Genomic DNA, 13,823 nt, shown 5'->3' with positions numbered 1-13,823 from the left:
TGATGAATAAACCGTAAACTCATTTAAATGAAGAATGTTTTCTTGATTATATGATATCCTGTGTAAAATCTCATATATCATGGATATTAGATGCCTGTTAGAAATATTGCTAAACAAAGAAGAAAGAGTAATAATTAATCCAGAATTTAATACAAATTCATTATTTTATTACCTATATGATTCACACCAAAAGCACAGAGAAACTTGAATAGTTCCAAATTGGCAAATCTCTACCTGATTTTTATGAATGCCCAACAGGATATGTTTACATGTAAAAAATACAACAAATAAACCAGAAGATTTTGCTCTGTGAGCATTTGGAATAAGACTGCAGAGGAAGATGTGAGTTCACCCACATGTCTTTGAGTTCCGAGTGTTTTAGTACCAAGCTGGCTAATGCTAAATTCAGCAAATTTGGGGAAGTAATGTGTGAAGTCTGGAAGCTGCCACTGTTCTAAATGAATCATTCCCAAAGAAAGTGGCTGCCTTCTATAGGAAACTGCTTCCATCTTCAATGATACATTTTTTTTCGGTCTGAATTAGTTCAACTGAAAAACAACAAGAAGTGCCAAAGCCAAATAAATTAGAGAAATATTGTGAATGAAATACAGAAACTTTAAAATTTAGTCCTTATGTTACTATCATTACTAAAGTTGAATGTAGTGGCTAATGTAGGAGGAAAGAGGTGATTTGACCAACTTGTTTATGAAACACATGGAATTAAAGATTCAGGAAGGAAGTTAATTTTCACAAAGCAATTCTAAGATCAATGGCTTCAAGATGCAAAATTAGAGCTCTCTGATGCTATATTGAGAGTGTGTGTGTGTGTGTATATATATATATATATATATATATATATATATATATATATATATCCAGGTGAGGTGAAAATCTGTGGCAATTTAGATGAATCAGGCCAGGACATTCCTTTTCCTAAAATCTCCAAAAAACCAAGGTATATTTTTCCCACTCTTGTATTTTGGTTGGGAAAAAAAAATCCCTTAATTTGTCATTGTTGTTAATGTTGTATTTCAGGTAAAGAGTGACTCAGGCTGGAGTGTTATTTTATCACCTGTCACAGGGGGGAACCCATTCTCTGTGACCTAAAAGAAACAAAGTGAGGAAATCTCTGGAAATAAAATAGAATATTAGTAACAATTTGGGACCATCACAAACCCAGAAGAGATGAAAGGTAGATTAAGAGGTTAGTAAATGGGAGATTATTCAGCCAGCAAAGGTCAGCCAGCAAAGGTGAAAAATTCTAGGAACCTTAAATCCCTCAGCTGCTGATATCAGCCATTTTATCAAAGAGGGATAACCCTTGATATTATTTGAGATTTAGGAAATAGTAATTGAAAAGAGAAATGCTTCTCTATAATGGTTATCTTTCTGTAGGATTCAGTGTCACATAAAGTGTAAATTCTTCATGAGAAATGTGTAAAAAAGTGTGGGAAATGCATGATGCTTGTATAACTATGGCTTTGGGACACACACATATAATATTTTATTTTGTATTACTGTCTCTTGTTCCCTAAATCTTCCTTGTGTAGATTTTAGAAATACCATAATTAACTAGATCCATTTTTGAGGCAGGAAGAGGGCTTATGGTTCTGAACTTCATATATGTCTATAGTAATTTTAGATGAGTAATGTTTGCAACATTGAGATGCTCTTCTAGCAATCAATATTAGATTTTTATGTTAGCTCAGAGATAGGTTTATATACAAATTATGTTTAACAACACAGCATCAATAAGGAAATTTATTCCACAGGGAGCTAATGCAGACTGTGTTTTCTGTCCTTGGTTAATTTTAGCATTTTAATTGGTTTAAATCAGAAACTAACTCTTGCTATAAATTGCCTATCTATAATTACACAATACATATTCTAACTACTTTCATTTTTTCAGAAAACACATCAAATTCTAAAGATTTGCTATAAGCAAACACCAGTGTTTTCCTAAACCTAGCCCCTATTAAAACTAAGAGAGGCTCTCTATCACCTATCACATCAAATCTGCATTTCTTTGCTGTGCCTTCAAGGCTCTCCAGCAAACTGTTTCCCTGTTTCACTACTGTCACTTCATATTTGTACCCAACAACTCTCTCCTGTTTGTTTTTTAGTTTTACAGTTCTTGCAGAGAATGAGTCTTTCTGCTTCGGTAATTTTGCATGTGCCACACCTCAAATTTGGAAAGTGTTTTCTTTTGTTCTATCACTCCTTTAAAAATTAGCCTCAAAGTCATCTTCAGAAAATATTTGATATTGATGGACTGGGCTGTAATGGTCAGAATTTGGGCAATTCTGCTGGCTCTTCTTGGAATCGTTCGTGTTGATAGTGTTGTTGCTAATGCTTATTTATATGTGTTTTCCTTTTCTTTGGCTGGCTATAAATGTCTATAGAAAACAGGCAGTGTCAACTTTGCCTTTGAATTTCCTTGCACATGAACACAGAGTTCAGAAAGGTCATCAGAGCATGCCTATTCCCTAAATACATGGCAATCCTCCATGTTCTAAATCCATTAAATAATTGCAAGGGAATATTCATTCTTTACTCGCGAGCAATTACTGAGTAGCTTCTATGTGCAGATGCTGCATGAGAGAATTCAAAGCAGATCCCAGCTTTGTAGGAAAAACAGACATGTGAGCAAATAATCACAGATGGTGTGGAAAGTAGCAGAATAAAGGAGGGAGTGAACAACACAGCTTTTTTGCACAAGAGGAGAGGCTTACAGATACTTGAACTGGGTTTCAAAGCTGAAGTCTGATTTTCCCAGCTGAACAAAACGGGGCAGGAAGGAGCATTCTAGTAAGACCTGCACTGTGAAGCAGCCTAACACACACAGTAGTGCTGCACCTCCAGAGTCTAGGTTGTAAGCGGAGTGAGTTTGGGGGCATAGACATGAATTTGTGCTGATGTTGGACCTAATAAAGTGTCATTGAGGCATTTTAGTCAGGAAGGTTACATTTGGAGTGCTATGGAATGAAGAGGACTGGAGGTCACTGAGGATGGACCTAATAATACCAGTTAAGAGACGAATGTATCACTAATTTGCCTTTCTTACATGTAGCCAGCGCCAAGCAGGGCACTGTTTAGTTACCTAAAGGGAGATTTAACTTTGCCAAGAACTCTTACCCTTGAACTGTTTGTGCTAATAATAAAATATGAGAAGGTCTTATATGAAGTCTTTTTGTAATGTTTTATAATTTAAATATCAATTATGTTTGATACAATTAATATTATCATATTAATAGAGTGATACATTCATAATATATGTACTATGTCAGTGTATACAATATATACTAATATTGATATTACTGATACAGTTATATTTGATATTTGTATTTCATACCAGCAAATGTGATGTGAGATGAACCCTATACTGGAAATTAATATGTGTAGGACTTTATTCAAATTGTGCCTTTTATTTTCCATGTAATCTAGGAGAAGCCTTTAAAGCGACTTATTTAGGCCTAAACAACTTAATAGAACAGCTGTGAAGTTCAAAGGAATGAGATGCATGGAAATTGTTTGAAACATTTACATTGATGTATGTCTATATATATAATATTGCTATAATAAGATTCATGATGTCATATTTCTCAGATTAACACGTTTGCTGACACCAACATCATTACGCATGTGTAGTGAGTTGCTTAATATTTCTGCAGGCAAGTATTGATTCTGCTAAAGACCACTAGGTGTCCTCTATTGGTTGTGTTACTTCAGGGTTCTATATTCTAAAAAAAAACAAAATTGTCTTCTTTGGAGATTGCTCCCTTGCACTCTCCTAAACTCACCTAATTCCTTGGCTATTTATGTCGAGGTAAAATAGACGACTCTGGATATTTATATATGCGAAAATGATTTTTCTTTATCTATACTTTATCCTCAGGTAAAACAAAAATTTTAAGTTCCTTCTCTAAGGAATTATTTTTATTCTAAGAGAATTATTATACTGTGTATTTTTTATGATGATATTTTAACAGATACTCCGAAGTTCTAAAGTAGAATGTGATGAGTTCTATTTGGATATAAAATGTTGTGAGGTGAAGGCAATTAAGTAGAGATTAACAAGGTGTATGTGGGTATATGTCTGTGTGTGTTAGAGGTGATATACATAATTTTATGAATTCTCTTTGTTCAGTGCACCACAGCAGATCTGTATAATTCTGATGCTTTGGACATGGAAATCTCAGTTTAACATTAAAAAAAAGCAAGATCATATCTGAAATGTTCAGACCCTTATTTTAAGATTAAAACACTAGACTTTATTAAGTCTATGTTATTGGCCCAATTTATGTTCCTATTTTGCATGTTTTTATATACTTCCATGGCTATATGTTGATAACAGCCAGACTCATATCTAAAGTTTCAAATTATGTACCCCTGTCTCAAAGTCTAAATGAGTGTGTGACATCTATAAAGATATCTCTTGAGATCCTCAAGCTCAGGATGTCCATTTCTCCTTCTCTCTTGATTCCTTTTATATTTTTCCTTTTCTCATTTCCTTTTATCAGTTTAAAATCTAAGAGGTAGCCTTGACTTCTCTTTCTCTTTCAATCTCTGTTGCTAACAGTAATCATGTCCTACTTGTTCTACTTCTTGAAGGTCTTTTGAATACCAGTACTCTCCCTGAATTTTCCCTATCATCATCCTAGTTCAAACCAATGCCAGTCATTGCTCAATTTTTATATTTCTCATGTTTATAATAGAGGAATTACAAGATTATAAAATACACCCTTATAGAGGTGCCTGACTGACTCTGTCAGTTGGGTGTCTGACTCTTGATTTTGGCTCAGATCAGGATCTCAGGGTCCTGGGATCCAACCCTGCATCAGACTCCATGCTCAGCAAGAAGTCTGCTTGAGATTCTATCTCTTTGTGGCTCCCCTGCTCACACATGCTTTCTCTATCTCTCTTAAAAGAAATGAATAGGGCAGCCCCGGTGGCTTGGCGGTTTAGTGCTGCCTTCAGCCCAGGACCTGATCCTGGAGTCCCGGATCGAGTCCCACATCGGGCTCCCTCCATGAAGCCTGCTTCTCACTCTGCCTGTGTCTCTGCCTCTCTCTTTCTCTGTATCTCTCATGAATAAATAAATAAAATCTTTTAAAAAAAGAAATGAATAAATTTTAATAATGCATTATTTCTGCCTGAAATATACTGAGTAGAGAATTGAAGTAGCAAATAAATCAGCAAATAATTTAGGACAAAATGCATTCAGCCTCAGATTTATCTGAAGTTTCTTGAAAGAAGTTTCAGTTTTTCCTTCCATTGTGCACACAGTTACGTGTATTATGGCTACTACTATTTTCTGCTCATCTGCCTGCTGTTAGAGTGAAAATTGTGAATGCCACTGGTTCGTGAGTATTGGACGTCACATTTACGATGTGATTCTGGTTTAAACTTGAATTATGGTTCAATTTCCAGAGTGTTTCCTAATAAACATGTGTTACTTTAATTATCTAGGTAATTATCTCAATTGAACAGGTCACTTTTGTTGGTTTTGTATATTGTGGTGCACCTGTATACAAACAAGAGAGGTGTGATGAGACATGACATAAATTGGAACATGTTATAGTGACACCTGAGAATATTTTATTATTATGAATAATGAAGTGAAATTAAGCTCACTCCTACGGGAATGTCAAATATATTTATCTAATCATAAAGGGAAAATGGTGCTTTTTTATTATCAGTATATGATAAACCTATCTTTTACTTTAGATACAATGTCAAAGATTTTTTAAATTAATTTGAAACATTTTAGGAAACAAAGTTATGCTTGCCTTATATCAAAAGCAATAATTGTTACCTATTTCATTGGGCAAAGTGTAGTCATTGAAATACATTAGAAATTGTCACTGAAAGTCAGTTTTCTTAAGACATATCCATTATGAAAGCTCAAGAATAAAAAAAATAGAATCCTCAATCACACTGGATAATGGCTGAGAAAGACCTACTTTGACTTCTCTTTCTGTCTTGCTGATGTATGCACTTTAGATTTTGTATTAGAGGAGTCGTGTCTTAGTGTGAAAACGAAATACATTTGGTTGGTTATATAATTCTGGTGGCTATTTTGAGTTAAGCCTGCCATTTAGGCCATTTTTTTTTAAAAGAGGGTCAAAATCTTTTCTTATTACATCTTAAAGTGAAAGTAGACATTGAATAAGGAATCTGAAAGCTAGTCTCAGGGTTCTATATAGTTTAAAGCAGTTGCAAAGAAGGAGAATAGCTATTTTGATATAATCGTATTCATCAGAAGTGGTGAATTCAAAAAGGATTTCCCATTAAGATTGATCATCAATGGGAATATTTGCCATAATGTGCTAATTATCTCAATATTCTGCTTTCTTGTTGTTACTTTTGTGGACATAGGAGTTGGATGAACATACAAAATACAAGAAATTCAGATTAATTAAAATAAAAATCAGGAGTATCTTGTGCAAGTGATTTCCAGATGCCATTCTCTCATTAAAAAATCTGGCTGATGGCTTCTAGTTGGCTTGATATGGCTGTTTTATACTTGAAGAGAAAATTCATGTAAAAGGGCTTTGTAAACTCTAATGTGGGAAGCCTAAAAGAGTATATTAAGATATGCTTAGTCAGTTAAATTGTTTTCAATATTTTTTTCATAGAATTTCAGCAAGAATAAAATTCCCATCTTCCTCAATATTTTAAATAATAACAGAGAGTAAATGGTAGAATTTAGATTGTGGTAGCATGTGCTTTGTAATTTAGAATCCAAGAAATGTAACTGCCTAATAGTATCTAACAGTACTATTGGGGGTATCTACTAACCTTGTGGAGGTTATAGTGTTTGAGTATGGGGGGAATTCTCCATTGTGTGAAAATACTCATCTTTATGATACTGAAGAGGAAGATTAATGTCCAGAATAGCTGCTTCCAATTAACTGGCAGTGAATCATAAGCATTCAAGTGTGTAGGTTTTAATAACATTGTACAATTAAAATGGTTCCCCCTTTTTATTTAATCTGAAATTCAGAGAAATGCTGTCTTAGATAGTCTTTAACCCAATAGAAGATTACTTCCCCTCTTCCCTCTGGACATATTTGCTGTAGCAGCAAAATAATTTTATAATGACAGAAATTACCAAAAAATGCTAGTAATTTGTTAGGAAAGAGTTATTAAAGAATTTCTAGATTTATTGTAATTTAGACTCACATCAAGTATTAACTTTAGAATAACATTTGAACATATATGGATTCCAAAACTAGTATATGTATTCTATCTCCTGACTTGCAAGGCTAGGTTACGAGTAAGAGACTCTGAAGTACTGGATGACTGACTAGTTTTGTGTTTGCATACATTTTTTGAAAAGTATGATATTAATGACTAAAGTCTCATTATTGGAGAATGATTTCATTTATGTTTTATGGCTTTTTCAGCTTCAAGAGTAGCCTTTAGACAGTCAAACATGCTTTCAGCCATTACCAAATGACATTTTAGCAGGCTATTGGTTGGCAGGTAGTGAGAGTAATTCTCAAGTCATTGAGAGCAATTCTCTATATGAAAATGATAGTATGATAACTTGAGTGAGAGATGCCTTTGTGTAAGAGAAGGCTTCCACTGAGATGTAAGAAGTTTAGTTGGGTTGCAAAAGAGGAGGATGCCAGCAAGCAATTTAAAAAAAAATCTCTTACACTTTTGCTGAAGTCTTTCCTTGTTGCCAAATTACTAGTATTTGCCTAATATCAAAGATGAATGTTTTAATGTTTGTAAGTGTTATTGCTGGGAATTTTACCAACTAAATCAACCATCCCCCTTCCCATTTAGTTGAATTGTTATTTCAGATGTTCCAAAAATCTTGTGTCTTGAAATTAGAAGATGATTCTGTGGCTTCGGATGAAAAAATTTCCAGTTAGCACATGGTCTAGCAAAATACTACTGTTTTTGCAAGAATTCTGTTTAGTCGCACATTTCTCAAATGCATGATTCTATATATCCAGTTAAACACTATATATGTAATTATATACTAACTCTTCTAAATAAAAATGAGAAAGTATGTAGTTAAATACTTACCTAACTTCTCATTTGCCAACTTCATATCTTTATATGATTACCAAATATAGTATTTAATATTATATCAATTGGCAACCCGCCTCATGCTGAGCACTCTGCTACATATAGGAATGCAAAGATAGATCATCAACAACCATGGCTAACAGAGATTTTATAATCTAGTGGAAGGATTAGAAAAGGAGATCAACACTCATAACAGATATGTGTAAATTTTTATGTATTGGAAATTATTGAATGGAAGAATTCAGGAATGATTCTGAGGTGGTATCTCAGCTCAGTCTGACTCCCAAAGTTCAATCAATTTATAAAGTTGCTAATGGAACAGGAGTGAAGAGTGGTGGTATCTGGGCCAGGTATCTACCATTCTTTGATGAGTCATTTAAACAAAAAGGGCTATTAAATACCATGCTTTCCTAAAATCTGCTGAGTTTTACCAACAGAGATACTATTTTACTTAAAATAATACCAAAACTGCTTTGAGATTTCAAAAGGACTTCCTCACACTAGAATATGAAACATTTTCATTTCATTCAGATCGTACACGTTTATGAAAGATTCCTAAATATTGAAAAATTTTCAAGAAGAACAATACATTTAAATTTCACATACAGTATTCCAAAGTCTGCAATTAGTGAGAGAATTTTGCAAAAACAGAAACAAAACAAAACAAAACAAAACAAAAAAAGAACCTAGCTTCTCTCTCACTTGCCTTCTTGCTCTTTTCTATAGAGTATAGATGTTCTTGTATGGAACTTCTAACCAGAAAATGTGTTATCACAATTAAGTGAACAATCCTTAAGAGACATCAAGAAACTGAGTTTCATTCAGCAAATCAGCTATTCTGTAATTATGGCAACACCAGCTCCATTCAAAATGCTTGCATTGTGTTCACCTTATGTGCATAAGTATAATATTCATTTTCTTTGTGCCTCCCCGCTTCGGCTCCCACACAGAAGCTCTGGTAGCATGGGTGGCTATTGCACATAGTGCTATAGTTTTCTTTCCAAAGAACCCATGTGTTGATAGAGTCTAACATGCAAAAGGAGTATATTCTTTCTACCAAAGACTCTCTCAAAAATCCCTTCAGCGGTAAGACTGTTTATTGATGTTGTGTTCATTGTTGTGGTGGCAGTGCTGTTGTCCCTCTTGTTGAGAGAAGCAGCAAGCAGTGGAATCACTCCAAGCCTCAGGCTAGTTAACACCCTCTGTTCTTCGAAGTGAGGAATCAGATGCTCTAGCTGTGATGTTAGCCTTCAGAAAATCATCTCCTTTCTCTGCTTCCTGAGAAATCCAAGTCCCTCCCTTATCACCTATACGTCTATGGAAGCAGGGATTTTTCCCTGTCTTCCTCTGTCATGTTTCCCACTGGAAGATTTGATAAAAAGTGTGTAAACAAAATGTCTATCAGTATTTTTTTTTACAACTGTGAGAAAAAGAAATATAATTCTCTTATCAGGAGACACACACACCAACACACACACACACACACACACACACACACACACACACACACACACACCAGGAAGCCTTAGCATAGTACCAATGCAGCCTATTTCAAGACTTTGGGTATAATACATTTCATTATTCCTTCAACTGAGGAATGAATTATTGGGCATTAATAAACCAATGTGATCCACTCCTTAGATGGAAAACTGTTGATTTTATCTGTTCATTAGTTGCTGTATTACTTTATTTCTGCCTTTCAAAATAGAGAAGAAAAGTTGTGTAAAAAAACAAAAGTAATTAGTGAGATGACTAAATTCAAAATAGAATACTTCCAAATTGGAAAAATAACCTACTCAACTTGCCACACCAAAGATACCAGATTAGTTATTCTTCCTTTTTACCTAATACAGATATCCAGGTGATAATTATTTTATTCAATTACTTTGACATATAAAGTACATGAATGATTTGTGTTAAAAATGCAATTTAAATGTAATAAAATTTTACAGGTTCTATAAATTTTGTTTTCCAAATTATGCTATTAAAATTTTCCTAAAGGAAAAAAGATGTTCAATTTTCTTTTCCAAAGAAAATAATCAAAATAGTTCCCTCCCAGTTCAGTCATGCAGGCATGTTATTGTTACAAACTTGGGCCCACAAAACAAATCAAGAGTGTTTCCCTTGCGCTCTTAAGAGTTTTCAGAAATCTTTTTCAGTATTTCCCAATGTGTGGTTTGTGAGTTATTAATGGTTTCATGGAGACCAAATTTTATTTTTGTTTTTTAGTGTTGAAAGTGTTATCACTCAGCCCAAGATATCTTGGTAGCTTCTTGCAGGGAAGGTCTATATGTTGCTTCCACTAACTACATATGCATCATAGGCTGGCTTGCAGTCTTGCTTCTTGTTGCCTGACACCTGGATGCAGACTGACTAAGCGGCTTGCATCTTAATGATTGCCAGTCATTTTCACAAGGAGGTAAAAAGCTATGTAGGATCTTTAAAAAAAAAAACATTTTATTTATTTATTTATTCATGAGAGACACAGAGAGAGACAGAAACATTGGTAGAGGGATAAGCAGGCTCCGTGCAGGGAGCCCGATGTGGGACTCAATCCCAGACCCTGGGATCACGCCCTGAGCCAAAGGCAGACGCTCAACAGCTGAGCCACCCAGGTGTCCCGCTATGTAGGGTGTTAATGGACATTTTTGTAATCTGACCAGAAGTGATATATATTACTTTCACTTTCTATGACTCTTTGGCTAGAAATTGTCACATGACCTCATCCAGCCACAAAAAAGTAAAGAAGAATGATCCACTATGTACCTGGAAGGCAGAGAGCTGGAGCTATTTGCTTAATAGGATTACTTTAGGGGTTGGAATAGCTGACACATGGAGGCAGAGTATGTCTCAAATGATCACTATGGTGGCCTGTGGCTAAATTGCCTTACCCCTGGATCTATTCAAACTAAAATCATGGACTTGCTTGATGATCCCATTGGTTTTCTCTCATGGATATTTTTGGTTTAAGACAAACACCCTTCTAGCTACTGATGAGGTCATGATGGAGGAAACATGCTATAGTTTTCTATGATATAGTCACTGTATCATTTATTAGGTTATTCATTCTTTCATGTTTAATGTGTAATGGACTCATAGTATATGTTATGCATATAGATTACAACAGTAAACAGAAAACAGTTTCCATTATTAAATAGCATACAGTCTAATCATATAAGCTAAAAGGAATAAAAATATAGTGCCCCATGATGGAAAAAATAACAGATATCTCTGTGAACATGTATCACAGTTTTGGGGGCTAGGGAAGGCTTCTTGTAGGAAGTGATATATGAACTGAGACCTATGAGTAGGACTTAAAGAAAAAAGTAAAAGATGTCATAGCCAAGGGAATATTTCTTAAGTGAAAAGACATTTAAGAGTGTTTTCAAGTAGTCCACAAAGACTACATAGTTTGGGTATAAAGATGGTATTTTGAAAGTCAAATTAAAGAGCATAGAGTATCCTGAGGACAGTAAGAAACATTTGAATGGTTTTAGGCAACAATGTAATGTATTTATTTCACATTAATGCTCCTATGAAACTACATGCTCTTCTAAGCACTGCAAATATTGATTTTATTAATCCCCCAAAGAACCCTATGAAGTAGATAGTATCATTATTCCTTAAACAACTGAAGCTGAGGCACAGACAGGTGAACACTTTACCTAAGTTGCACTGGGCGAGTCAATGACAGGGCAAGGATTTAAATTCATGCATACTGCATCTCCCAAAATCGTAACAAATATGTCTTCCCCCCTTTCTCCTGTTGCATAGATGTAAATATGACTGAAACCAGCATACAAATGGTTTGTAAAAAGAGGCAGGTAAGATTTAAGGTAGAACATCCATTAAGTGGCATTATTATAATTTAGACAAGAGATGAGACGGGGTGACAATAGTGCTACTATCACATGACATCCTTCCTAAGCTTGCAAAGTGCTTTTAAAACTGATGGACATTCCTTTAGGCACCAGAAGGAACAGGCACTTATCACGGGTGATTCAGTCAGAGATGCCTCATGGGTATATCAATTATAAAGCAATCTTCATTTTACTTAGTTTTTGTAAGTGAACTCAACCTTAATAGGAATTTAAATCATTCTATTAATGGAAGTATGGATTTCCAAGCTTCAAAACATCAGATTTAGTGTGAGTTTAATAATTTATTAAATGTGGATAGATATTTGCATAATTTAATTTCCTATCTTCCACATTAAAGAGAATTATAATGCTTAATTTTTTTTTTTACTTTTGCCCAATCAAGTAGAGAATAAAAAGTGTTATTAATATATGATATAATCGTAATAATTTTTTATAAGAAAAATTTATTGTACTGAAATCTTGAGAACGCTTGAAATGCAAGCATTATACAACCAGGTAGAGAGAATGCTTCATAATGTGTCCATTTTCTTTAGAATGCATTGCTTTTGTTTGGATTTCATTTTTCAAACAATTCATTCTTTAAAAATACTTAAAAATCAAACACAATTCTTAGATTATTGGTAATGTTCCTATTACTATTATATCTTTAGTCTTTGTTTAATTTCATGCCTTGTTCCAATTTATTGTTATTTGTTTAATGGCCTAGAATAGGGATATCTTAGTGAATGTTTTATATCCACTTAAAAATATATGTTTTCTGCAGTTATTTGTTGGAGTGTTCTATCATCTCCAATTGACAGTGGTAATTCTATTTTTTTTTTTATGACAGTGGTAATTCTAATCATTTATATCCCTACTGAGTTTATGACTGCTTGTTCTGGTGATTCTTAAGAGAGAGGTTAAAATTTGAAACTGTAATTTTGCCATTTCTCCTTTTAGTTCTACCAGTTTTTACTAAATGTACTTTGAAGCCGTGCTATGAATTTTATCCATAGTTAAAATTGTTATGTTCTCTTGATGAATTCTCTTTTATCGCCATAAAATGACTATTTTTATCTCTGATATCTACTTTGATGTAAATGTAGCCACTTCATCTTATCTTTTTCCATCTTTTATTTTCAACCTGAGTTCTTATTTTCAAATGAGTAGACAGCATATGGTTAAGTCTTGCTTTTGTTTATCAAATCTAGTAATTTCTACCTTTTAATTTTAACCATTTACATTTAATATTTTGATTGCTATCATTGGGTTTAAATCTACCATTTTGAAAAAAAAATCTACCATTTTGGTATTGGTTTTCTATTTATTCCATGTATATTTTGGTTTTTTTTTTGTTCCTATCTCCTTGCTTCCTTTTATATTAAATTTTTTTTAAATAAAACCAAACGTTTATTTACACCAAAGAATTCCAACACTGGATCTTTCACATATGAAGGACAAAGTATTATATATATACACACAGCAAGGGGTGGCAGGGCTGGAACAAGAGTTTATAGTTTTCCCACCATTACAGGTCTACCATTTCAGTTCCACTGGAGATAGTGGCTCTGCTCCTACCTCTCAGATACATTTACAAGACTGAGGGGCAGGTCTTCTCACTGGATGGCATGTGAAGGAAGGGGAAGAAAGGAATAAAAGAAGGTAGAAAGCTTAAGATGAAACTCGGTGTGGCCACATCTTCCATTAGCTCTTAAAGAGTTGCTAGCATGAAACCTATATAGACAATGTTTTTCTTTTGTAAAAAGCAATAAGTTAAGCCCAGTAACTAACTGAATTCAAAATGGCCAAGTCAAAGAAAACTGAAAAAGGTTTTTCCTCCCCCTCCCACCAGCTATAGCACATGTGAGGAGATGAAAGGGGAGGGGACAGAGATAAGGAGCCTGGGAAGGAAGGTAT

General features: G+C 34.2%; 1 protein-coding gene across 1 annotated transcript in view; it reads left to right on the top strand.

Moving 5' to 3' along the window:
- HCN1 (hyperpolarization activated cyclic nucleotide gated potassium channel 1) overlaps positions 1-13,823 on the top strand; it is a 376,053-nt gene that overhangs the window by 50,022 nt on the left and 312,208 nt on the right. The gene's annotated exons all lie outside the window — the stretch shown is intronic.

Source organism: Nyctereutes procyonoides, unplaced genomic scaffold (assembly GCF_905146905.1).
Source record: "Nyctereutes procyonoides isolate TBG_1078 unplaced genomic scaffold, NYPRO_anot_genome, whole genome shotgun sequence".
In the NCBI taxonomy this organism is placed as follows: domain Eukaryota; kingdom Metazoa; phylum Chordata; class Mammalia; order Carnivora; family Canidae; genus Nyctereutes; species Nyctereutes procyonoides.
The sequence above is the reverse complement of the archived record's forward strand: the minus strand, read 5'-3'. Positions and strand labels throughout refer to the sequence as shown.